This window comes from Chionomys nivalis, chromosome 25 (assembly GCF_950005125.1).
Source record: "Chionomys nivalis chromosome 25, mChiNiv1.1, whole genome shotgun sequence".
NCBI lineage: Eukaryota > Metazoa > Chordata > Mammalia > Rodentia > Cricetidae > Chionomys > Chionomys nivalis.
This window is the reverse complement of record NC_080110.1, coordinates 15,443,692-15,468,232: the sequence shown is the minus strand read 5'-3', so window position 1 is coordinate 15,468,232 and position 24,541 is coordinate 15,443,692. Positions and strand designations below refer to the sequence as shown.

General features: G+C 36.0%; 1 protein-coding gene across 3 annotated transcripts in view; it reads right to left on the bottom strand.

Moving 5' to 3' along the window:
* Positions 1–24,541, bottom strand: part of Mgat4c (MGAT4 family member C) — a 472,208-nt gene that overhangs the window by 136,328 nt on the left and 311,339 nt on the right. Inside the window, exon 1 of one of the 3 annotated variants that reach the window (XM_057757832.1) lies at positions 23,967–24,100. The exons of the other annotated variants lie outside the window; for them this stretch is intronic. The gene's annotated coding sequence lies outside the window, so the exon portion shown is untranslated. Of the gene's footprint in view, positions 1–23,966; positions 24,101–24,541 lie in introns of those variants that run through there. 3 annotated transcript variants of the gene reach the window in all.

Here is a 24,541-nt window from a genome sequence, read left to right as displayed (position 1 = left end):
GTGTAAAATGTCTTGACATTTGAAATTAAAAAAATGAAGTAAACAAGCTATCAAACATTTACAGGAAGTCAAATAGGTTTTGACCTTTTCAATTTCATCTGTCCTTTAGCTTAAAGCCATTATTAGCACTTACATTGCAATGTTTTTGTAAGTAAAGTTTAGTTCAAATTGTTCAATTCAATTTTGTCTTTGGGAGCAAACACAATGTACCCAGTGTACGTTGTCTAATTAAGTGGTATGAAATGAGAAAAGAGAAGCTGATGATGACAATGTGTCACTTGTTATTTTGATTAGGAAAGGAAGAGAAACACATGAAATATTGTGCTTTAATTTCTTTTGTGTGAATACGGTACAAGGAAAAGTCCTGATCAACACGACAGACATTCAGTTCCATCATTTTAAGAAAAAGCAAATGATTATTTTTATAATAATAGTTCCTCAGGTGGATAGTCAAGATAGGTCTGAAAATTTGACCTTTAACAGAGGACTATGTGCTTCTAATATTCCGTCTTTCTAACTTGCTTCCTAATTTATGAGCCAAGTGGGCAAAGCTATTTCCATTCCATTATAACCAATCCACCCTCTCTTATTGAAAGTTTTTGGGGTCATCAGCAAGATTGGACACATATTATACTTCATGTGGCAAAAGATTTGGTCAAGATGAATTACATCTCTAAGATAAAACACATATTGAAATTTCGGGTAATCAATAATCTGATAATCAAATCAATTATTTTAGAAAATTATGGAGTTTATAGAGCTTATTTTTCACTAATTGTGGATTTCTAAAACATTCAATGAAATATTTGTTTCAGTAGTTTGCTCATATTAAAAAGAGGAAATTTCAGACACAGAGAAACTTTTAAGCTAAAAAAGATAACGTATTCTTTGTTAAGATCTATTAAAATAATTTGATTCTTTTGTGAATTCTAACACAGAGTCTAGCAGAATTCTTGTTTATATATGTGTGTGTGTGTACATATGAACACACACATACATATATGTATGCATGTATGTATATATGTGTGCATGTACCTACCCAGTGATTTTTCTTTTTACTTTGTAGTCATCTTCCAATCTGACTTCCTATGTAACTTTCAGAAGAGGCAGAGTTTCCCATTAATAAAGAATAATCCAGTTTTAAAAATGAACAATAATCATCAAAATTAAAGTCCTATGAGATAACACCTTTATGTTACCAAATGCATGTGAACTTCTTCAGCAATTTCACGTGCTCTAAATCTGTGACTAGAGAAGAGAATAATCCTCATTTTTTTTCTTTCATTTGAATTTCATTTGATTTGTTTAACTCTAAATTTTACTTGGGTAACATTATAATAGTAGTGTTGTGCATGATTGAAAATAAATAAGGACATTATTTAATTCTAGCCACAACCCACTATAAGGATATATTTTATTAGAAATCAGAGCAGTAAAATATATATATATATTTTACATTTTTATTGATATTTATTGAGCTCTACATTTTTTCTGCTCCCCTCTCTGGCTCTCCTCTTCCCCCCTTCAACCCTCCCCCAAGGTCCCCATGCTCCCAATTTACTCAGGAGATCTTGTCATTTTCTACTTTCTACTTCCCATGTTGATTAGATCTATGTAAGTCTCTCTTAGTGTCTGCATTGTTCTCTAAATTCTCTCAGATTGTGGTTTGTAGGCTGGTTTTCTTTGCTTTATGTTTTAAAACGGTTAAGAATATATTTTATTAGAAATCAGGGCAGTAAAGCTTCAAAGAGGTTATGCAACTTCTTAAAGTCTGCTGACTTCCACAAGATAGTACAGCTTGTCTGGTGATTTCTCTCTATGGAAAAAATTATTTTAAAAACCATTTTTGCTAACAAAATAATGGTCTTTTAACAGTGATTGATGAAGACAAAGTTCACAAAACTACTCAAAAATTGTCCTCCAAGTATGATAACTTGCTTACCTCTGGCCAGCTTTGGAAGGAAATAAAGTAGGCTGGAGAGCTCAAAGTGAGAGAACAAGTTTGTCTTCATTTATGACTTGTCTTTGTCATCTGTTCTTATATTATGTATTGTTTCTTTTTCTTGGCCTTTAGGCTATCTCTTTTTCCATGTAAACAGGGGAAATTTTACTCACCATGGAAAGTGTATTGACTGTTTTTTAAGCAGAGTTAAAATACTTGAGGAAAATTACTTAAAGAAAGAAAATTTTCTTTTAGTTCAGGTCATAGGATACAGTCCACCATGATGAAGGCAGGCGTGGAAGCTGGGCTAACACAGTCTGTGTTGGCAGGGGCTTCTTAGATTGTACCAACAAGAAGCTGAAAGCTTGGATCACAGTCAGAGGTAGATATTGTGAAAGACTCCTAGTTTCCTAATTTTAAGATGTCAGCTATAGTCTCAAAGGCTGTATAAACTTTCCAAAACACCACCTTCTCCAAACAGAGCCAGCCAGTGTTCAAACACATGAGCCTATGAAGTATGGTTCACTTTTAAACTAGAGCAGAAGGCTATGTTGCAGATGAACTCATTTAAACTATATACATTTAACCTAATTTTTCAGTCTATGTTTTTTTCTACTTGACATTTTAATCTAGTGAAAAAGAACCTTTTATAACGTCTGGTACCACGCTTATAGGTTATGGAATATGTGTGTAGACATTTGTGATCACCAAAGAGGAAAGTGTGAAAGAATTCACAGCTCAGTAGAGGAGAAAATGGGTTTCTAAAGTGAGCAAGTGAGGGTTTGCCTTGGGATGTCATCTCGTGTTGGTGCAGAACATTTGCGAGTGGCCACTGTGTCATGCTGGAATACTCTTTGATGTGGTATGGGAAGAAAAACACTCTGACCCCATGTAGCAATACGAACACAGGGACACCTGTAATATATGTTAAATGGTTAATAATGATTCAATCAGTTGTAGAGTCTGCCCACAGTGGGTAGGGATGTGATGTCAAAATAAAGACTGCCCAGTCAAGGTAATACTCTGTTTTAGATGAATGGATAGAAAATTATTCACATCACATATAGTTCAAACCTAAGAATTTTGATTCTTAATGTGTATACTGATAAATGTGAAGTAGCTGTGCTTTTGAAATGAAAACATTATCCTTAAGCATCTTAGAGTCAACTCTGTGTTTGAAGGACTGAGTTAACTCTACTGTCTCCATGCTTTATTCAGGAAGCAGCTCAGAGCATGATAGCGGGGCAAGTGGTTAGTACTCAAAGTGTTTAAGGCGAAACTACTGTCTGCCAAGACACTGTGATGTCAGTGGCTCATGAAATTATTCCTAATAACTTTATTACCAAGATTACACAGGTGTGGTACTTGTTCGGTGATGATCTTGCTCTCTTTCAAGAATGGAACATTCAGTCTTCTGAGGAGTGAAGGTGCACAGCTGTGTTGCATTGTTCTTGATGATCCCCAACACAATTCTTTTTTTTTCCTCTAACTAGAGAGAAGGATGGATCTTTAAGAATGAACCTTAAAAAAAATCTAATCTTACTAATTTTATATTTGATCTTTATGCATTGGGAATTCCATCTCTAAATATGTCAAACATGAATTTAATATTTATAGTATAATATGCATGTGGGGAATATGCATGGGTGTACAGAAACTCCTACAGTTAAGAGATATCCATCTCCTGGAATTGAATTACAGGGGATTGTGACTCATGTGATGTGGCTGCTACAAACCAAACTAGGGACATCTTGTGGAATAGTGCACTTCAAGTGCTGTGCCATCTCTCCAGCCCATATATATATAATTTTGGAGAGATCAGCTAAGTTTACATGATAAACTATTTTTCACATTTCTGTTTGAAATAAAAGTTTGTTTTCATATATTTGAATATGAATTTATTCTAATTTTCAACATTAAACAATAATTTCGGTCTACTACTTGAAGATTATAAGATTTATTTTGAAAAAAATATATATAAACAGTTTAAGAAAAATATAGCTATTTTTATTTTATATATATTAAGCATGTTGCCTGCATGAATGCATGAACACCAGATGTATGTATGGTATACAAGGGTTGCAGAAGCGGTTCCTGGAAATCCTGGAACTGAAGTGACACATAGTTTTAAGCTACCATGTGAGTAATAAAAAACAAACCTGGGCATCTGCAAGAGAACCAAATGTTCTTAACCACTGAGCCATTTCTCCAGCAATTTATTATACACATTTTATAATGAGTTAATTGCACTTGTCTGAAATTGCACAATTAATCATTTTTATACTAAGCAACATCAATTTATTTTTAAACCAAAATAAATTATGATATTATGGTAGCAATAGTAATAATACTAAAGAAAAAGTCTGGGCCAAAATAGTATATATATATATATATATATATATATATATATATATATATATATATATATATGTGTGTGTGTGTGTGTGTGTGTGTGTGTGTGTGTGTGTGTATAGCTACCTTGTTCAGCTTTTTATTTAAAAATGCATGGAAGCTCTGTTATAACAAAAATTATAAAGTATATTGGAAAGTAGTGAGTGTAAATTGAGGTATTGCAAATGCAAAATGATCTGACTTCATTTTACATTGATAAGACCAGCACTTTGGGAAAGAAATTACAAAGAAAAAGCCTGAAGATGTGAATTACACTGCATAAAATTGTAGCCTCGCCCAGATTAATATGCCTGGCTTTTAATCGTGTCCTGTGGATGGCAGCTGAAGGATGGCTGTGCATCTAGCACTGCACTGTGCGCACATACTTAGAGAAACCCTCCATCAAGCTCAGGCATTCTGCTGAGTCAGCAGCCGGCTGTGGTTCGAGGATCATTCTAAATGCAAAGTAGATACCAATCTGTGTTGGGTAAACCGTGTGTGCAAGCCTAAATCCCAGTCTGCAGTGACAGTCCCTGAGTCCATCCTCAGAATGCCTGACAACTCGTGTGTTAGTGTAGCATTCTTGGCCATCACTATTTGTCCCTTCTGTTTAACGACCACACTCGCTCCCTTACATTAGCTACTTGAGTTTTGTCTTTTCTAGTTTACCTCTAATTCATTTCTAAACCATTTCTAATTTGTATTCTTCCCACAGCACCTTGCTGAAACTGTTTTTCTGCAAATCACCAGTGACCTCCTTTTTTACTAAAACCCATGGGCGTTTGTTCAAGTGTCTTATTCCTAAACATGAACCTAACATTACAATGGACAATTACAATTGCCTTCTCCTGTTTCGAAAAAACATAGTTTTCGGTTAATTTTATTGTTCTCTCTTAGGAATTGCTTTGTCAGTATTTTTGTTTCTTTTTAAATGATGTTTTAAAAAGACTTGTCCATTGCTGTATTCTACAATAACACATACTTGTGCGCGCACACACACACACACCAAAACTAAAACACACAAAATAAACAAACAAACAAACAAACAAAAAGACATATTCTGCCATTGTGGGACTTTTTCATCCATTTCCCAGTTTTTCTATGAACTCTAGGCAGGGACATCCATTCAGCTTTACAAGGCATATTCTATTGATTCAATCTGTTTATTTTTTTTTTCATCTGATTCCTTCCTTGTACCATAGTCTCTGTTGAGATTACATCATACCTTTTGTCAATTACTCTTAATCTAAAATTGAAAAACACTTTGTTAATTGTCTGCTTTCAGTCTGTCACTATATATATATATATATATATATATATAAATGGATATATGAAAATCCCATACATATAATGTCATTTATATAATTTATTTCCTTGAGGGTTACTCTGCTGTATAGCTTGCAACACAAATTTCATTGAAAAGCTACATGAAATTCATTCTGCAATATTTCATAGCTCACTGTCATCTTCTCCCATTTAACCGTTGCCCTAATCTACTCGTCTATGGCTTTTTATTAGTTACGAATATTATCAGCATGAGATTTTGTTGTAGGTTGGTCAACAGAAACTGTTGCTGTTTACCTCAGTCTGTTTGTGAATTATATATGAAGTACCACTTCACTTTTGCCTGGATATCTTTTACTGAGATGTTTTAGCACCTAACTGAGATCTAAAGATTGAAAGTACTTGGCAATGGAAATCATCACTCCCATAATAGAGTTATGCCCTATTTTCAGAAGTTTACAATATGTTTCTTTTAAGTAGATACCTGTCTCCTTACTATAGAGTAATCATAAAGTCATTTAGTATTTTCTTGATAATTTTATCAGTTAGCATACTGACTAAAATAAAGTAGGTATTAAATAAATATTTGACATAATATTTAAAAAATTCGAATAGCGACAAAAACCCCAAAATGGTGTTTATGTAACCATAACAAAATTTTTTCAGTTAATTTTTTTTAGTATTACACCATAGCAGTAAATAAATGTTTAAACTGCCTTTTCAGCAGATTAAAAGGTATATATTTTTTAACCACTTTGGTCCATAGGCTACCGTAGTTTATAGTCCTTGGAAAAAAATTAACTTCAATCAAATGTGAGGAGCTAACTTAAGGCACAATCTCATCTAATAGTACAAATCAGGGTGTTTTCAAGTTTGGTTGATGTTGTAGCTTTAAAAGCTATTATTGAAGAAATGTGTTCTCCATATCCAGTTCCTGGATGCTTATTGTCTGAGACTACTGAATTTTGACAACACATCTGCAACAGATCCACAAAAATGATCCTTTTTCTGTCTTAGACTTAAGAAAAAGGAAATTTCATTGTCTTTATCTTAATATGTTTCATCTTATACCCCAAAGGTTGTAATTTTTTTTTTTTTTGGTTTTTTTTTTTTTTTTTTTTTTTTTGGTTTTTCGAGACAGGGTTTCTCTGTAGCTTTGGTGCCCATCCCGGAACTAGCTCTTGTAGACCAGGCTGGCCTCGAACTTCCAGAGATCCGCCTGACTCTGCCTCCCGAGTGCTGGGATTAAAGGCGTGCGCCACCACCACCCGGCCAAAGGTTGTAATTCTATTTCTAGGGGTATGACAAAAAAAAAACCCATGAAATTGAACATTGAATCTGATAAATGATGGGGAAAATGGCAGAAGATGTCAAGTAGTCACATCATAACCAGCGCACAAAGACCAATGAAGTCGCCAATGTTCATGCTTTGAAGCATAACTTCAGTTCTTTACATAAAAATAAACATATGCATAGATTGGGTAGCTTTGTGCTTAATTTGGATTATCAGCTTAATTGGATGTAGAATCAATTAAAAGGTAAATATTTGTTACCCCCTTGAGGGACTTTTTTATTTAAATTATTTGAAGAGGGAAGAACTACCTAAAAAAAGAGAGACATTTTCCAGAGGCAACCCATACAAAAATTCAAAGAAGGAAGTTTTGATTTTTGCTTGCTTCTTTCCATTTCCACTGCAAATTCATCATACTCATGGGTGTCACATCCCTTCATTGTTACTAGAACCCAACTTCTTCCAGTTTCCAATATGGATTGAAAACCAGGAATCCTCCAGGTTTTCAGCACCAGGCTGGTATTGCTGATTTACCCAGCCTCTTGTACTGAGAACATACCTGATTCTCAGCTTCTTTCAGTGTGGGATAACCATGGTTGAGATGCCTAAACAATACCTTGTAAGTCAATCTAATAAATCACTACTTAAAATAACCTCATTATATCTGTTCTGTTCCTCTAGAGAACCTTCACTAATACAGACAGGAACAAGGAGTTGGGAATGTTAAATGGTCTTTTTAAATGCTGTAATTATAAGAACAGACCCTGATTATGTCATTCAAAGGTCAATTAAGATTAGCTTAAAAGAATATAAGAGTTTCTGAAAGTACCATATGGTTCAATAACGACAAAATCTATTGCAGGTGTGAGTGGAAATTATTCACTAAGCTTATCTTGGTAAACAGTTACTAGAAGCAGTTCTAAAGCCTTCAATCATATTGACACATTAGAAAAAGCTTTATTATAAAAAAAATCACACTTCTTTAATTATTGTAGTGCACACATAGGTATACAGAAGCCACAGTGCGTTGAGGACTTGTGTGGACAGCATAAAGGAGTTGTTCCTTTTCTACCCTGCGGGTCCTGGGTTCCAACTGAAGTCATCAGAAATACAAGTTCTTCTACCCAGAGTCATTTCACCAGCCCATTATTTGTAAGAACATGAACTAACGTATTATCAATCAAGTCATTTGATAATATGTATTTAGCACAAAGTAATGGTTTTTATATTAAATAAATACTATGTAAGAAATGCATGCACTATAAATAAACACACAAACATATGGGCGCAGGTGAATATAATGGCCATTTTACTATTTAAAAGAACAGTTTGGGTAAATTTATAGAGACAATTAGCATAAGAAAGTTTTCTTTCCAGCTCTGTGGTTTTCTTAACTAATCCTAAAATACCAATAGAGTTGTGAGTAACAAACTCTTTCTTAATATTTTGGAATTAACATAGAAGTGTAAAGTGCTTAACAGAATTCTCAGGTCCCTAAAGATAAGTATTTGATTTCATTTGCCATGCACCCAGCATTCCCAGAAGATTCAGTCTACCTTCCCTTCCCAGAGGGATCCATGTAGGTTTCTTTTAAGGTTCTCCTTGTTACTTAACCTATGTAGGGCTATGGACTATGGGCTCTCTATCCTCTGACAAGCACTTTTCTAAGATAAAGATACAAGAACATTGAATATCTACTCAAAGCCCAAATCATTTCCTGGATTCACTTTGCATTGGCAATTTTTGTCTGATGGAATTTATGCTATCATAACTCAAACAGTGAATTTTCCTATTCTCTTTTTCACTCCACTTACCAGTTGGTTCTCGATGTTATTGTGGCAAAGTGCCACCAGGTATTGTTGATTGGTTCAGCTGATGATATTTCAGGAGTTTACCCATAGAATTTAGTTTTTTCAATTTCCCAGAGTGTGTTATGCCTTGTTTATTTTTATTTTATTATACTTTTTGTGTTGTTTTGTTTGAAAATGGTGTGAGGAGGATATGCTCCAGGAAAAGAGTTGCACATCCCCAAAAGGAAAGCAAACCCCAAAATGTGTCATGGCCATGAATCCAGTGCTGGCCTCAGACCTCAGACTGGAAAGGCTCTTCTGCATTGAAAAGTATTTTATGCATTGTCACTCCAATTTCATTTAACTCTTCTGCAGTTCCAAGTACAAGAGCTTGGCTACATGATGGTACATTGTGGCTGGCAATGCTGACAGTTTTCTGCTGAAATCTGTAAAGAGCTAGTCCACATGAGATATTTTTAAAACTTTTCCAGAAGTTCCCTCGCAAAACTTGTCCTTTTTTATGAAACTGGGTGGCTGGTAGGAAGAAGGGTTTGAAAAAATCCCTTTCTGTTTACCTGGGTGGGTTTCTCAGTTTTTCAGAACTTATCCTTCCATTTTGCAGTTACTTACCTTCATCATAGTATTCCACAGAATTATCAAGTGCATCCCTCACTTTGGTTGAACTTTTCACAGTTATGTCTTGGAAAATCATTAAGGGTTAATGAGTTATTTTGTTTTATTTCGTAATATCTTAACATCAAGGAAGAGCATTTTATTCTATTTGTTTTTAATTAAACTACTTTTACTTTAATTACATGTGCATGCATGGGTGTGTGTATGTGTGTGTGTGTGTGTGAATGTGTGTTTGCGCACAAAAATGAAGTGTTCACAGAGGCCTGAAGAGGACATAAGAACCCCAAGACCTGCAATTCTAGACTGTTGTGAGATGTGGGGACTGGGAAGGAAATCGAACACTGGTCCCCTGCTAGAAAAGCAAATGCTCCTAAGCAGCCTAGCTATCTCTCCAGTTACAAGTAGGCCAATTAAAAATAATTGAAGGCTAAATGTTGCTCAAAAGCCATGCAGACTCGAACAAAAGGCTGGATTGCTATTGGTTGGTGGTATAACTTTCAAAAGGTGGGAATTGTGGAAGAGAATGAAGTCATTCAATGTGTACTTTAGAAAAGGATACTGGGTCACCAGCTGCTTGCTCACTCTCTTTCTCCCCTCTCTCTCTCAACAATTCCATGGCTCCTCTCTCCACACACAAGTGAACAGGCCAGATTATATGAACCACTTTGCATCACCACCTGCCTTCTGAGAGGATGCTTTTCCTTTCCACAAACTTGAAACCAGGGAACACAATGGACTCAGCATTACAAGGACTTAAGACACAAGCCAAAATAAATTTTCCCACTGCTGAATTTGATTTTTATCAGGATATTTTGTTTTTGGTTTTCACAGTGATAAGATTTGGCAAAACAGGCTTTTGTACTCCAAACAGACTGAACAAGGCTGACCAGAATATCAACTCCAATGCTAATGCGAAGAAAACACTCCAGTTGTATGTCAACAAAGCAAATAGAAAGGAGTAAACAACCGTATCTCTAAGCTGAAATAAAGGATGAAACTACAAACGCAGGTGTTGCTTCAGGTCCCATCATTCTTGCAATCGAATCTGCAAGCTTGTTATGTGAATGAGTGAATTCTTGGATAACTATAATTTGGTATTCTACCTCCAAAAATAAGCATGAGATCAGGAACCATGTCTCCTACCTCTCCATGTCCCATACATTGTCTCTTCCACTAAATTTCTTTATATAGGGCCTCCCATTTTCATCCTGTAGTTTCAGATGATCAGGATTGACTTTGGTGTAGAAGCAGGAAGAGGTTGTAACGATTTAATCTCCTTGTCTAGAAAATAATAAGGTTTTAACTTTTTAAGGTCATGAAAATATAAAAGTGGAACTGCTGATGTTGTAGCTGTACACACACATGCACACACACACATACACACACATGCGCACACACATACATACACACACACATACACACACACACACCACATACATATACCATACACCACACACTTTCTATCTCTATCTCTTTAAGGGCTCTGCTCAATGTTGGGGATCTCCACTGGAGCTGTCCACTTCAGATTTGGTCCCTGAGAAAGCTACCAAGAGTCATCTCCTCTGGATGAGATTCTTAAGACCACACCTACAGGGTATTTAAGTCCCAGTTCCCCAACAACCCCTGACCTGTCATGTGCTTCTCCCTCCTGTGGTTCTCCTCTTCTTGGATTAAAACCTGAACTTTAATTTTGCCTGATCTGATTTATTGCATCGACAGAGAGACTTAAGATTGGGGTACAGAGACTTGTCATTCACCCTCATAGCTTTCAGAAAGCAGGAAAGGTGAATTGACTCTGCTGTATAGATACAAGAGACCTCTCTGGATTGCTGCCCGATTAAACAGATGAACAGCAATGACTTCTAGTAATGTTATTAGAAATCTCATTCCCTTCAGAAATGGTAGATCATGGAAGTCCTCATTCCAAAGTACATTTTCCCCAAGTTACCTAGTTACCTTAAAGTGCTATAGCCCTGGAGCCAGCTCTACAAATCCATAATCACACCACGTGACTAAGGTTTTGGTGTGATAGTCAAGTACACAGAAAAAAGGCAGGCAGACACCCATCAGCCTCTAACCTCTTGTTTATCCTGTTGAAACACATTTTTTTTTCTCAATCAAAACTGTTTCTTTTGGGTACTTTCTAATACTAGCATTCTTCTAAGAAATGATTTGGAGGGGGAAGTTGATAATCACTTATATTCTGGTTTTCAGAATAATCTATGATTGTTTCATCAAATAGACATGCTTTCAAATGACTCGCAATGGATCATAATTTTGTCTAATTACTTCATGTTGCAAATTGCAAGGTCTGGGGTTTATAGTAAAATGTGTCAATGGTCAGGGGTATGCGTTTACAATTATATCACCTCATCCAAGTCTCCAGTTCAGGAGACTTGAGCAACAGAGTCCAGGAACACACACACACACACACACACAAATAAACAAAATAAAACAAACAAACAAAAACATGATTTAAAATCTTCAACCCTCTCTTCACACTTTCTAAGTTCGTTTTCTCTTTACGTATCCAAAATGACTTCAGAAAAATTTCTGGTTTTGAACTTTTAATTTTTCCCCAAAGATAAGTAATTAAGCAAAATAAAAGCTAAGATAAATCTTTATAGAAATGCAAATAAGTAGAACTGTGCATGAGGCATGTTGGGTCAGTCAGATTTTCATTTCTAAGATAACTTATCTGAAAAAAAGGATTCATCTTAAATTTGGTTTATGGTTTCAGAGATTCCTATCTGCTGCCACTGATGTTCTATTGGCTGTCTTGTTTCTAGGTATGTAGTGAGCCACATTGTCTATGCAGTGATCATAGATAGAACATTTAATTCAGGGGCCAGGAAATGAGAAAGAAAGGACAGAACCAAGGAGTCCAGTTCCAGTACACACCTTATAGGCCCTCAATGATCTACTTCTTCCAAGCAGATCACAAAACTGCTGCCAACAGGTACCAAGCCATCTTCAAGGATTTTTCCAATGCATCAGAAACACAAACTATTCCATATGCTCATGATCAAATAAGCAGAACAGGTGTACTGCACTTTGCACAATGTTTGCTTTGAATGAAGTGCTTAATGTCAGTTGTCGATCAGTTTTAGAAATATTTACAAATACTGAAAGACAAATGAGAGAGACTGATGTGGCAGACTGCGAGCAAAGATGGTGCCCTGGAGTTGGAGGTTCCCACCAACATCTCTAGGGCAGGAGCTAGGCAGAGACTAGCAGAGGGTGGGTTTCACTGCTACCTTCTGCGACAGACTTTATTTCCCACCACAGTCCTTTCGTTTTTGACTCTATCATTTCACAAATCAAATTGTGATTGAGAAATCTTTCCAGAGGGTACTGTGCTGTGATTTATATCCATATACTCATCTAATTACCATTTAATGTGTTTCTACTCAATGCTGGTATTGCTGATAGAGCAGTGGCTACAACTTATAAAATCCCCAACCATGTTGGGCTTTGAGTCTAATGGGAGACATAGAGAAGGAAATGGAGGAGTAAAATACAGGATAAGGAAAATTAAGATGTTCTCAAAATACAGATGAAGATTCTGCACCCGTGCAAGAGGTTCTAGTGAAGCACGATCAATAAAAGCTCAGGGTCAGAAATTGGGGTTCAACCCGAAGATTCCAAGAGCAAAGCAGCCAACCACTGGCTCTTATCTCAACCCCAGTTTTCAATGACGATCCTGCCTCCTCAAATCTCAGAATAAGACTGTGTGTTGAGAGCTGTTTCCTCCTGTTTTTTAAAAGGCATGGGATTAAAGGCATGCACCTAGTAATTAAAGGCATTCACTGCCTTGTTTCTATGGCAACTAGTGTGGCTATTGGGAATAAAGTTGTGTGTCCTTATGGCTTCTGAGATTAAAGGTGTGTGTTACCATAATCTGGTCTATGAGGCTAACCAGTGGGACTGTTTTACTCTCGGATCTTTAGGCAGTCATTATTTATTAAAATATAATTGAAATGCCACTACAGTTCTAGGTTCTGCAAAGGTCACTAATTTGTGAAGTGGGAATTGTGTCAGATACGTAGCACTCTTAAGAAGAAAACATGTACCAAAATCCAAAGTTGTGTATTTGTAGCCGCTAATCATGGGAACTATGGGCTAGCTGTAATAGTCATCTTTAATCCTCACTGCATTCCTTTGAACAAGCAACTGAAGCCAAAAGAAGATGTTTCTCTCCCCTCCCCCCACTTCATCATGGACACAGCATGGCTAAGATGTAAAACCAGCCAATTGATTCTAAAGGTAGGATTCTTAACTAATATTACAATGATAACCTACAACCAAATATGCCAGAGTAGGGTGGGTAGTTGACCAGTTTGCTTTTTCTAGTTGAACTGCTAACCCAACCTGCATTTTCCAATCATCTTTAGGCTCTGCAAATTCTCTTCAGAGTGTTCATTTAGTCATCAGGTTGTTGTGAATAACTGACTCCTGGTTGTCTCGTATGTCATACTAATATGGTTTTAATCTCATTTTTCTAGAATGAAGCTAGATTCCTGTTTTTACTTTATGCTTCTTGACTATTCCCATTGATAATACCTAAGATGTCACATTCTGTCTTAATTTTGAACTTCATCATGTTTTCATCCTGTTTATGTTCTCACCCAGACATTTGTTTTAACTATACATCTTTTTCTTAGATGATGTCTAGGGAGTGTAGTTCAGTGTGATTATAAAACACGGAAATGTCTCTGTCTTGTGACATGCCGTGGAATCTCCTAGACATAGTGCTATGTCAAGACCTTTTAATATTGGAATCACCCTGTAACCTCACTATCTCTGTAGCCAAGGTTCACAGTAATTCTTCTTAGATGCTAAGATAAGAGTATGCTGCCTTCTTCAGATTTCAGATTACTTTGAAAATACCAGAGATAATGTTTCTCTTTTGTCTAAATTGTTCATAGAAGCTATGTGTTTTTCTAAGATAAAAATAAATAAATAAAAGAAAGTGTTTTCCTCTAACAGTAAGTATTTTAAGATTAACTATAATCACAATAAACCTATGAGCATAAACTCTGTGATATACAGTCATATTTTATTCTAAAACTTTCCATCACAACTCATTTTTATATATGTAAAAACAGAAAATATATACTTATATGTTTATCTTTTCCTTTTGCTTAATTTGTCCAATCTCAAGTTCTGGGAAGCCTTACATTTAATAATTGCATGCACACACACACCCCACACCCCCACACACACCTCACACATACCACACACACAAACCACACACATACACAAAACATATATATATATATATATATATATATATAACCTGATGCTTTTTTTAAACTTTTGGATAGTTTATGACTTTCTGTGAAGTTCATGCCTTATGTCAGAATGCTCATTTATATATCTGTTTGAAATGAGAAATGATATTCATTTATTAATATACTTATTTATTTACTAGCACACAGTAATTTGCCCATGAAAAAAGTCACTCTGTGGAAAATAATTGTCATCCTTTTTCTGTCTTGGTAGATTTAATGATATTGTTTTCCTATGGTAAAGTTTTTAATTCAGAAAGATTTTTCATGAACAATTCATTATAAATACTATAAATGGATTAAATACAAGTTAGGAAGAATAAGTTGCAAAATTAATGCTTTGGTTTATTTTATTGCTGTTGTTTGAAGAGGATATGGGTTTTTACTTCAGGTAATCCTGATTTCACCGTGTGACATGCTGAATTCACAGCAATACTTATGTCTCCACCTCCCATGTGCAGGGATCACGGACATGAGCTCCACATCTGAATTTTTAATGTTACTTTTCCGCATATTTGCCCACCAGATAAAGTTTTTCATCTCTAAAGTCTTCATTACTTGACAGCTCCGTCTAGCAGGTCTTTATTGCTTTCCAACTCCAAATTGCCTGACCATGACTGAAATTGCTAACTACCAATTTCCTCTGGACACCTCGCCGCCCAGCATCACAGACTACTTTAAGGCCACCAACGACCCTTTTTCAATTTAAAGAGCAGTTTTCTTTGTCCCCATACTTTGAGTGTGTTTTGGCCTTTCCTATATCTGACCGCTCTAACGCAATTGCATCTTCCGTTGCAGCAGTGGCAGTTATCACCGGCTTCAAGTATTATAACAACCCACCCCACTTTTATTGCCGAGCCCTCACTTCTGCATACCGTTTCCTATCTGTATTTATAATAAGGTTCACAAATATGCATTAAGAGTATTTTTGTTATAGTTTATGTTTTAAACTTACAGTCGTGTTTAAACACTGGTGTATTATGATTATGGTGCCATTCACATATAAGAAGAAGGGGACATTTAGAGATGAGAAGCATTGTGAAGAAATGTCTTAGACAGAAGCGCTGCCTGTGACTCGTGCAGCCTATGGGCAGATGTTGCAGATGTTGCTTCAAGCAAATCTGATGCTTTATAGTTCATTCTGTTTACTGTCTTCGGGTCTAGTCCCTCTTCCTTTTTTATTTTTATTTTTTTTTTCCTCGAAATTCTCTTGCCTTTTATTTTCCTTCCTTCTTTATCTGTCATTAGCATCAGACTGTATTTTCAAAAAGTCCACTTTTAAAATAATGCTCTTACACCCAACTGTGGAACCACTGTAGCCAAGAGTTTACCTGCTTTACCCATATCCCGAATACTCTATCTGCTTTTCTTTTTTTTTTTTTTTATTTTTTTTATTATTAATTAATTAATTTAATTATTAAAGATTTCTGCCTCTTCCCCGCCACCACCTCCCATTCCCTCCCCCTCCCCCAATCAAGTCTTCCTTCCTCCTCAGCCCAAAGAGTAAGCAGGTTTCTCTGCCCTGTGGGAGGTCCAAGGACCACCCACCTCCATCCAGGTCTATTAAGGTGAGCATCCAAACTACCTGGGCTCCCACAAAGCCATTACATGCATCACACTTGCGGCTTCTTAAGCAATTTTGTGTGATGAGAGTTATCACAGTGTTAGTCAGACATCCTGATTCTGCGACAACTGCCTGCGAAAAAGAGCTAAAGGGGGGGAAGACATAACTTTGCACTTGTTTGCAGAAGTTTGAGTCTGTCATGGTGATGTAAGTGTAGTGTCATAGATCAGCTTAAATTGTAGAAACTAGGAAATGGGGAGGGAGAAGGGGGGAGAAAAACAGAGACAGACAGACAGACACAGAGGGGGGGAGATATGAATCAGCAGTTAACAAACAGCCAAAGAGATAGGAGAAAATATTTATTAGATAAGGATTTAATATTCAGAATATACAAAGAATTGCAGAAAAACAGTACTATCAATTAATTCAGTGGGTTCTGACAGTTTTCAGAAATAGAAATAGAAATCCAAGTGTCCAATAACCATTTTAAAAATTCTCAATGTCCCTAGTCATCCAAGAAATGTAAATTAAAATTGCTTTGAGGTACTACCCCACCTCAGAATGGGTATTTCCAACACACATCTGGGAGCACTGTCGGAGAAGATGTAGACTAACAGGAACCCTTATTAGTTGTTAGTGGGATTGAAAACTCTATACCCATTGTGGCAATCAGTTTGAAAATTTTTCAAAACCTAAAAGTAGAACTATCATATTGTCCAGCTCTTTCACCCAAAGCAATACACACAGAATTCTGCACCCTATCATTGAGATATTTGCAGCAATGCTTATTGCTACTTTTTTTCACTAGAGCAATAATGAAAATCAATCTAGTTTGTTAACAACAGATGAATGTATAAAAATTTTAATAAATAAATAAATTCACATACAGATATATGTGTGCATGTGTGTGTGTGTTTGTGACTGTGAACTACTCAGTTAAATGGGAAAAAGTTTAATTTTGCCAGAAAATTGCTAGATTCAGAATGTATAACTTGAGGTGAGGTCACACAATTCTTGAAAGGAAGAAATCATATGTTCTCCCTCATATATGGACCCTTATCAATAATATATAAATATATTAATGGGAATTTTCTGTTGAGCACAGTATAACATGAAGAAAAGAGAACAAGAAAAGGGTAGGTATGAACATATAAGAGCGCATGTGAGTCAGGCAGGATGTTGAGTCATAAAAGGGGATATCAAGCTAATTGTTTTCTTAGTTTTAGTTTTATGGTGTTCATGGTGAGTAAATGCATAAGATACTTTTGATGATAAATGTGTAACATTGACTATAGAACTTTGCATCTCTCATTCCAAATGTTAGTTTGTAATCTATGGCATTTTACTGAGTTGCATAGAATGTGGATTTGCCTAATTTGATAGGTGATGTATTTTTTTATTTAGTTGTAAGGTTTCTAATGGCAAAGCTTATAAAAATAAAAATAGTAATTCTAATAAAGTGAAGTTCGGTAGAGAAAGAAAACTGACAAGATGTCAACCTCTGGTCTCCACATGCTCATATCTGAACATATATATCCACCCCATACAAGCATTTATGACAACAACAAGCAAAATTAAATTAGAAATACCCAAAGATTCAATGATCTGGATTTTCCATGAGCAAACATGTAAGATCCTCTCCTATCTACCAGTACATCAATTTTATTAATACAACACCATCCCCCCTGTTGTTCTGTCTATACTTGTCCTCTACACTGACTAAAGCACTGTGAGCATGGTTGGCTATATCATGTCTCATTGTTTCCTCCTGTTTGGTGTCAAATATTTTTATGTATTTGAATCTCACCTTAGTGTATAAATGAAAGAACTCAGAATGGAATTTTCTAAAAACAGTATAGAATCTCTGTCCCCACCCCTGCCTGGAATTAATTTGTGTTTTCCTTATTAATGCATCTTAAAAATATCACTCTGAAAAGAAAAAATGAGCATGCTGATGTAAACTTGAATCAAGTGAGAAAAGAGAATGCTAGTTGAGGAATTGTGTCCACAAGACTGTCCTGTAGGCATTGTCTTAATTTATGATTGATGTGGAAAGGTCTGTCCCACTGTGGAAGGTGGCTACCCTGAGCCCTAGGCTATACAAGAAAGCACAAAAAGCAATCACTGGAAACAAGAAAGTTAGCATCACTGTTCAAAGATCTCTTTAGTACCTACGTCCAGGTCCATGCTCTGAGCTTCTGCCCCTGGCATAAGTATAGGTACTGAATAGGTATAGGCAGATATACAGTTGGGAGATCCTGGAATCTTTTTTTTTTGGTTTTTCGAGACAGGGTTTCTCTGTGGCTTTGGAGCCTGTCCTGGAACTAGCTCTTGTAGACCAGGCTGGTCTCGAACTCACAGAGATCCACCTACCTCTGCCTCCCAAGTGCTGGGATTAAAGGCGTGCGCCACCACCGCCCGGCTTATAAATTTAGATTTTGAGCTACAAATTTTAGAGTCGTATCAGAGTAAGGAGTAAGCTTCCATCTACCACTTTCGTTCACTAAAACCACTCTTTTTAGTGCCCTTATTCGTATTAGTTCAAATAGCAGGGCTAGCTTTACTTTAGCAGAGTTACAGGATTGCAAATATCACTGCTAAAGGCCTTCTAGTAAACACTGCACCCCCCCCCCCCACACACAAAGAGTCCAACACACACACACAGGCAAACACACAAACATACAGACACACAACACACGCACACATTCTACCAAGCAAGTCAATCCCAATAAAGCTACCAGCAAGAGGCAAAACTAATTGAGCATTTACTGCATACAACTGTGGTCCTCAGCTTTTATAAGATTAGTGCACACAATTTGAAGACCACACAATTTTCACAAGAAGCCTAGGAGAAGGCAGTTTTATTGTTCTTTTTATGTGAAGATATAAAGGATACAAATGTGCGAGAGAAGAAATTTTACTCACACCGTCTGGCGGCAGAAACTATTCTTACCCCCAGTGCATGCAAACAAAGAAGAGGGTGTGAACACACCTGCTGATTTCTTGACTTGCTGAGAACTGTTTGCTAACCTGAATAGATTGTCTCCTGTATTGCAAACTGAGGAAAGTTTGTGGCACCTAATTTTATACTAAACCCCTGTCGACAGGAGCAGATTTTATTCTGCTCTTCCTCAGAGTTCGGCTCAGTGTTTCACATGATTGACTTGCCATAAGAATACTTATACTCAGTACGAGGAGCAACTTATTTTCCACATTGACCCAGGGCCGTTGGCATACAATTCCATCTTTTGCAGCATGCCCTGGTACATCTGTCAAAAGAGACTTTATGACGACAGTGGCCAAGATGACCTTCTCACCTTGCTCAACTCCTAGCTAAAGAAATCAATAACACATAAAATAGCTAATTCTCTCTTTTTGGAAGAATTTGACATTAAAAGCACTTTGACCTCAATTTATGTGGTCTTCATCACAAACATTATAAAAATAAATTTGGAAATTCCATTAAGTGAAGATAGTTCATTCCAAGGCCTAGTGCCTTCTAAAACTTCTTGGCAAAGCATATACCAAGTAATGTCTCTGCCTTGTATGTTCTCCTTCCTAATGTCTCATGGTAACTCTCTTTGAAACTGAAGAGAGACAGTCTTCATCATTTATTCAATTCTCAAAGTGCAGTGTGATTTCTATGATTCTCCATCTCCATCTCCAGAAGGAGAAACAGATTAAAAATTATAATATCAGTGATTGATTTCCCTTGTTATTCCATTCTATCTTTATTTCATATAGGGACTCTAGTAAAGACAGTATATTAAGGGTTCCTATTTTGAAAAATGAGCTATTTACCAAATGTGAAATGTTTTGTGGTTGATCAATAAGCTTGAATTATTTCACAATTTATAGGTATATCATTAGAAAAACTTCAGTGGCTAAATGAATGATCCCATCCAACACATTTCTTGAACTGATCAGATGTTTGTATAGGGTGATGTTTCTCGTGGAGGTGCCTTTCACAATTCTCCTTTAAATTTTGCAAAAAAAAAAAAAAAAAAAAAGCAAAAAACAAAAAACAAAACAATTGATAGCTACTAAATATTACAGTTGACTCAAATTATCTTAAGAACTAATAGTAATAGAATTCTTTCTCACTACTGAAAAAGTAGATATTAAGTCACATATTGCTTTGTTTGCTTGTCTAGATATATTACTATTACTTGAAAGATACTTTTTATTAATGCAAGTAAAAAGTTCCCCAACTCATTTACTGTCTTTACTGTCGTCTGTGTGACTGAACTGTACTAAAAATGAAGGATTAACTCAATGCATTTCATTGATAAGGACTCTTTTATTAAAAACTATGATGAAAACAAAGATAGTTGCATTAAAAATACAGAAAAACAATGTCCAATATGCTTGATGATTATATTATTTAGGTTAAATATTTTAATTTTTCCCAAATTGCAATTAAAACCCTGAGAGTCAAGTTTCTATTATAAAGTCATTGGGGGATTCTTTTCCAAATCCGAATATAAAAGATGCAAAAAATTATTTGGAGTCCAGGATCTTAGAACTTAAATGGAAACATCAAAAACATAAGTGAAGCCATCCCTCAACTTTGGTGTCTCATTTTCTAAACAGCTCTAAGTTTTCTTCACCATACATTCATGTAAATGCTACAAGTTTTGGAATTTAAATATAAAACCTTGCCAGACTAAAGGAAAGAAAAATATAACATGTTCTATACTCTGAGTTGTACATACTAAGCAAATAGACGTGTCCTTGGCATAGAGTAGGCAATTGATGAGTTAACAGGTAAATGCCTAAATATGTGAAAAGAGAGATGAATTGATTGATCGATTGATTGATTGATTGATTGTACTGACATTTACAAATCTATTTCTGAGTCCTTCCCTCTCTACCATTAGTTTACTGAACGGATGAGCTCTGAGATTAAGTTACAATTCCTAATATAAGTTACAAGTTCCTGTTTCCTTCAATGAATTATAGCACACACATTTTTATCACAGAACAGCTACTAGAAATGAATGGTTCTGTCCATCAAAACACAAGTCAAATTGCAAGATACACATAATTATTCTAAAAATATTAAAGCTCAAACTAAGATGTCAACAGAGTAACTCCACTTTGCCTCAGTAGAAAGTTAGCTAGAAAGCTTTAAACATATGGTACATTTGAGGGCGTGAACTGAGAAGTTAGAAAACTAAATGGTATTGTACATTCTAGACAGCTGAGGAAGAGACCTGCATAAAAGTGTAAGAGAAGTTGAACACTGGAGAGACAGAGAGAGAGAGAGAGAGAGAGAGAGAGAGAGAGAGAGAGAGAGAGAGAGAGAGAGAGAGAGGAGAGAAGAGAAATCATCACGAGAAAACAATTTTCAAGTGTGATGGCTTCTCTTCCCATTTCTCTAAGAAACACAGAGAACCACACAGAATCCTACAAGAACCTGTTCATTACCATGCCTCCTTGCTCTTCTTAAGAAAGACCTTTCTGACTGTTAACTTGGTGTGCAAATACAAAGAACATTATGAGATAATAGAGAAACACACTCAAAAGGATAAAGTACCTAACTCAGACAAAACAATTATTTGTGCATTAGATATCACCAGTGAAACCTGTAGAACACAGAACATTTTTCACCTATGTAAATTGTGTGTGGAGACTTTCTTCAGAAGTATATAGTAAAAGGAATTAACGTGTTCTTTTAAGAGAAAAGGAAAGTAAGAGCTAAAGGTTCCAGTTAGTGAAGTTTGTCACCTGGAAAATCACGTCCTATGTATACACGTGTCATAGAGTTGCTAAAAAGAAACCAGGAGATAAGGTATTTATTAGTAATCACAGCTAGTACAAGTGTATGTGTTTTTAGAGAGGCTGAAACAGAGATAAATATATGCTCATACACAGCAAAATACAACTGCAATTTCTAGACTGCTCACTGTGGACAGACAGATACAAATAGCTTTTTAGAAAATTAATTATTAGAAAACTAATGCTTTCTCTTATTCAAGATTGATGGTGTGTGAAAATAACAGTATTCATACTCATGGGTCATTCGATTCTGTTTTAAAGTTCTAAAGGCAAAAAAAAAATGAAGGCAAACCTCCATTCCAAGCAAGGTATTCTTATTCTCTGAATTCAAAGTACAAAACATTTATAATTCTAATTTTGAATTTTTTCAAATCCAGTGATTTTGGAATTCACAGTATATACAAATATAGATTTTTCTCTGAGAAAGATGAATTCCCAAAGCACACTTGAAAACTTTTTGAAGTTTGATTGATTCCACATTGTCTTGACTGAGACAAAAAGCCCCATTCTTTAGATAGCGTTAATGGGTATTGGACACTCTAAGCTCGGATTTTTTCAGGAATGAATAGAATGAAAGAGACAAATCGAACAACAGTGATGGCAAGAACTGCCGAACAGGACCAGGCTAGTACAAAACAGAGTGAGACATTGCTGCGACCCCCTGCTGTCTGTCAGCACAACCTGAATACCTCAGATCCTGATTTCTAATTATTAACATCACTGGTTTGAAGACAGGCTAGATACTTGATGCAAAAAAAAAAAAAAGAATAAAAATAAATCTGAAGAGCAAAAGGGCATCAAAAGCCACATGGAGTGATCATTACTCAAAACATTATTGCACTAAGTGACAGGGAGCTTTCCAAATTAAAAGCATGTTAAATTCAGTCGTACCTATTGAGTTTCTTTTAGCCTTTATCTCATAAAGAACACCTTTCAATCAATTAATAATCTGCTATCTTACACCATTAGAGCAGACATCATTTGAAAAGTTAAATGTATTCCTTTTTAATTCTTTTGCTAGCTTAGGGTCATTCTTAATCGATTAAAAGCTTTCAGGATATTTATTTTTTTAAGTTCCCTATCAGATTCAATCACCTATATCCAGAGCAGTTCAGCGACTGTAAACATAGTTAGTTTGATATAACATGAAAAGGATCCTCAGATGAAAATATCAGTATTGAAAAATGATCACAACATTGAAGGTCTTCACAACTCTCAGATGCATAAATATGGTATTACCTATACACCCCAAAGCAGTTAGTACAATAAACTTCATACCAGGGGAACATACCCCACACGGTTCCTTAAAATTATGTGAGTCATGACCAGCCTGGTCTACAAGTGCTAGTTCCAGGATAGGCTCCAAAGCAACAGAGAAACTCTGTCTCGAAAAAAACAAAACACAACAAAACAAAAAATTATTTGCTATTACCATTTCTTTGAGTTAAAAGAGTAGGTTTGCATGGAAAGGGACCCAAGTTCATTACAAAACTGAAGCCTTGCGCTCACTTGGTAAATTCTGTATTTGCTGGCCAGGCACAAGTTTAGAAAAACTGTCCCAAAGAACTGTCATTTAACAATTAGGTACTTGAACTCATTTTACATGCATGGCCCTATTACTTTGACCATTTCAGTCCCTCTTTACCATTAATAGCAAAATATGAAGAAATGAGCCGAATGTTATCCATACACAAAAGTATTTAGAACATTTCAAAGATAGCAGTCCAATGGTATCACTTACTTTCCGTTTTCTAGGGAAAAGCTGAAATACCTGCTATTCATTTTCTATTACAGATTAGTTTGTGAGGTACACATCAGCAGCTTTTTTCCGTGCCTTTAGCTACATTTGAGCCTCCTTTTAACCATGCTAAACATTGCTCTGATTAAAAGCTTACCGGATAGGAACGCTGCTCTCAGCTCCCAGCCCCTTGCACTCTTCCCTCCGTTAGACACATCCACCTCTCTTTCGAATGAGAAGGTAAACGGAACAGGCTCTTACCCGAGACAGAGAAAACAATTCGTTCAGCTAGATCCAGCAGCGCTCTGTGCAGCCTGGCAGCATGAGTGATCCTTGGGCCTCACACAAAAGCAAGATAATTGGCTCTCAATGAAGACATGTAAACATCCATCACAATGGCACTCGGGCTGAAACTGAACGCTGCCTCAGCTGTTCTGTGTACTCCGACTGGAAGATGATGTCACAAACATCAACTGGGTGTACTCTCATTGGCTTCTGTTACCTGGAATCATATCTTAACCCTAAACTGTCAGCTGAAAATCGAAATGCTTCTCTCTCGCTGCAATTACTGCTCAAAAAAGAATGGGAAGTCCGAATAAGTTATTGGGCGATGGCATACAAAAATATTGCGCTCCATGTAGGCTAAGACTTATTGAACTAACTAATTACTTAGGATATGTTAGGCATTTTTTCCTCAAGTACATTTATTTTTTTTAATGTTACTTTGTAAGGTGATTAACTGGAGGAACAACTAAGGGAATGACTAGAGTGATCGCATTTTAGGATTTGATTTTTTTAAATGAGTCTTTAGATTGATTTCATAGGATGACAAAACT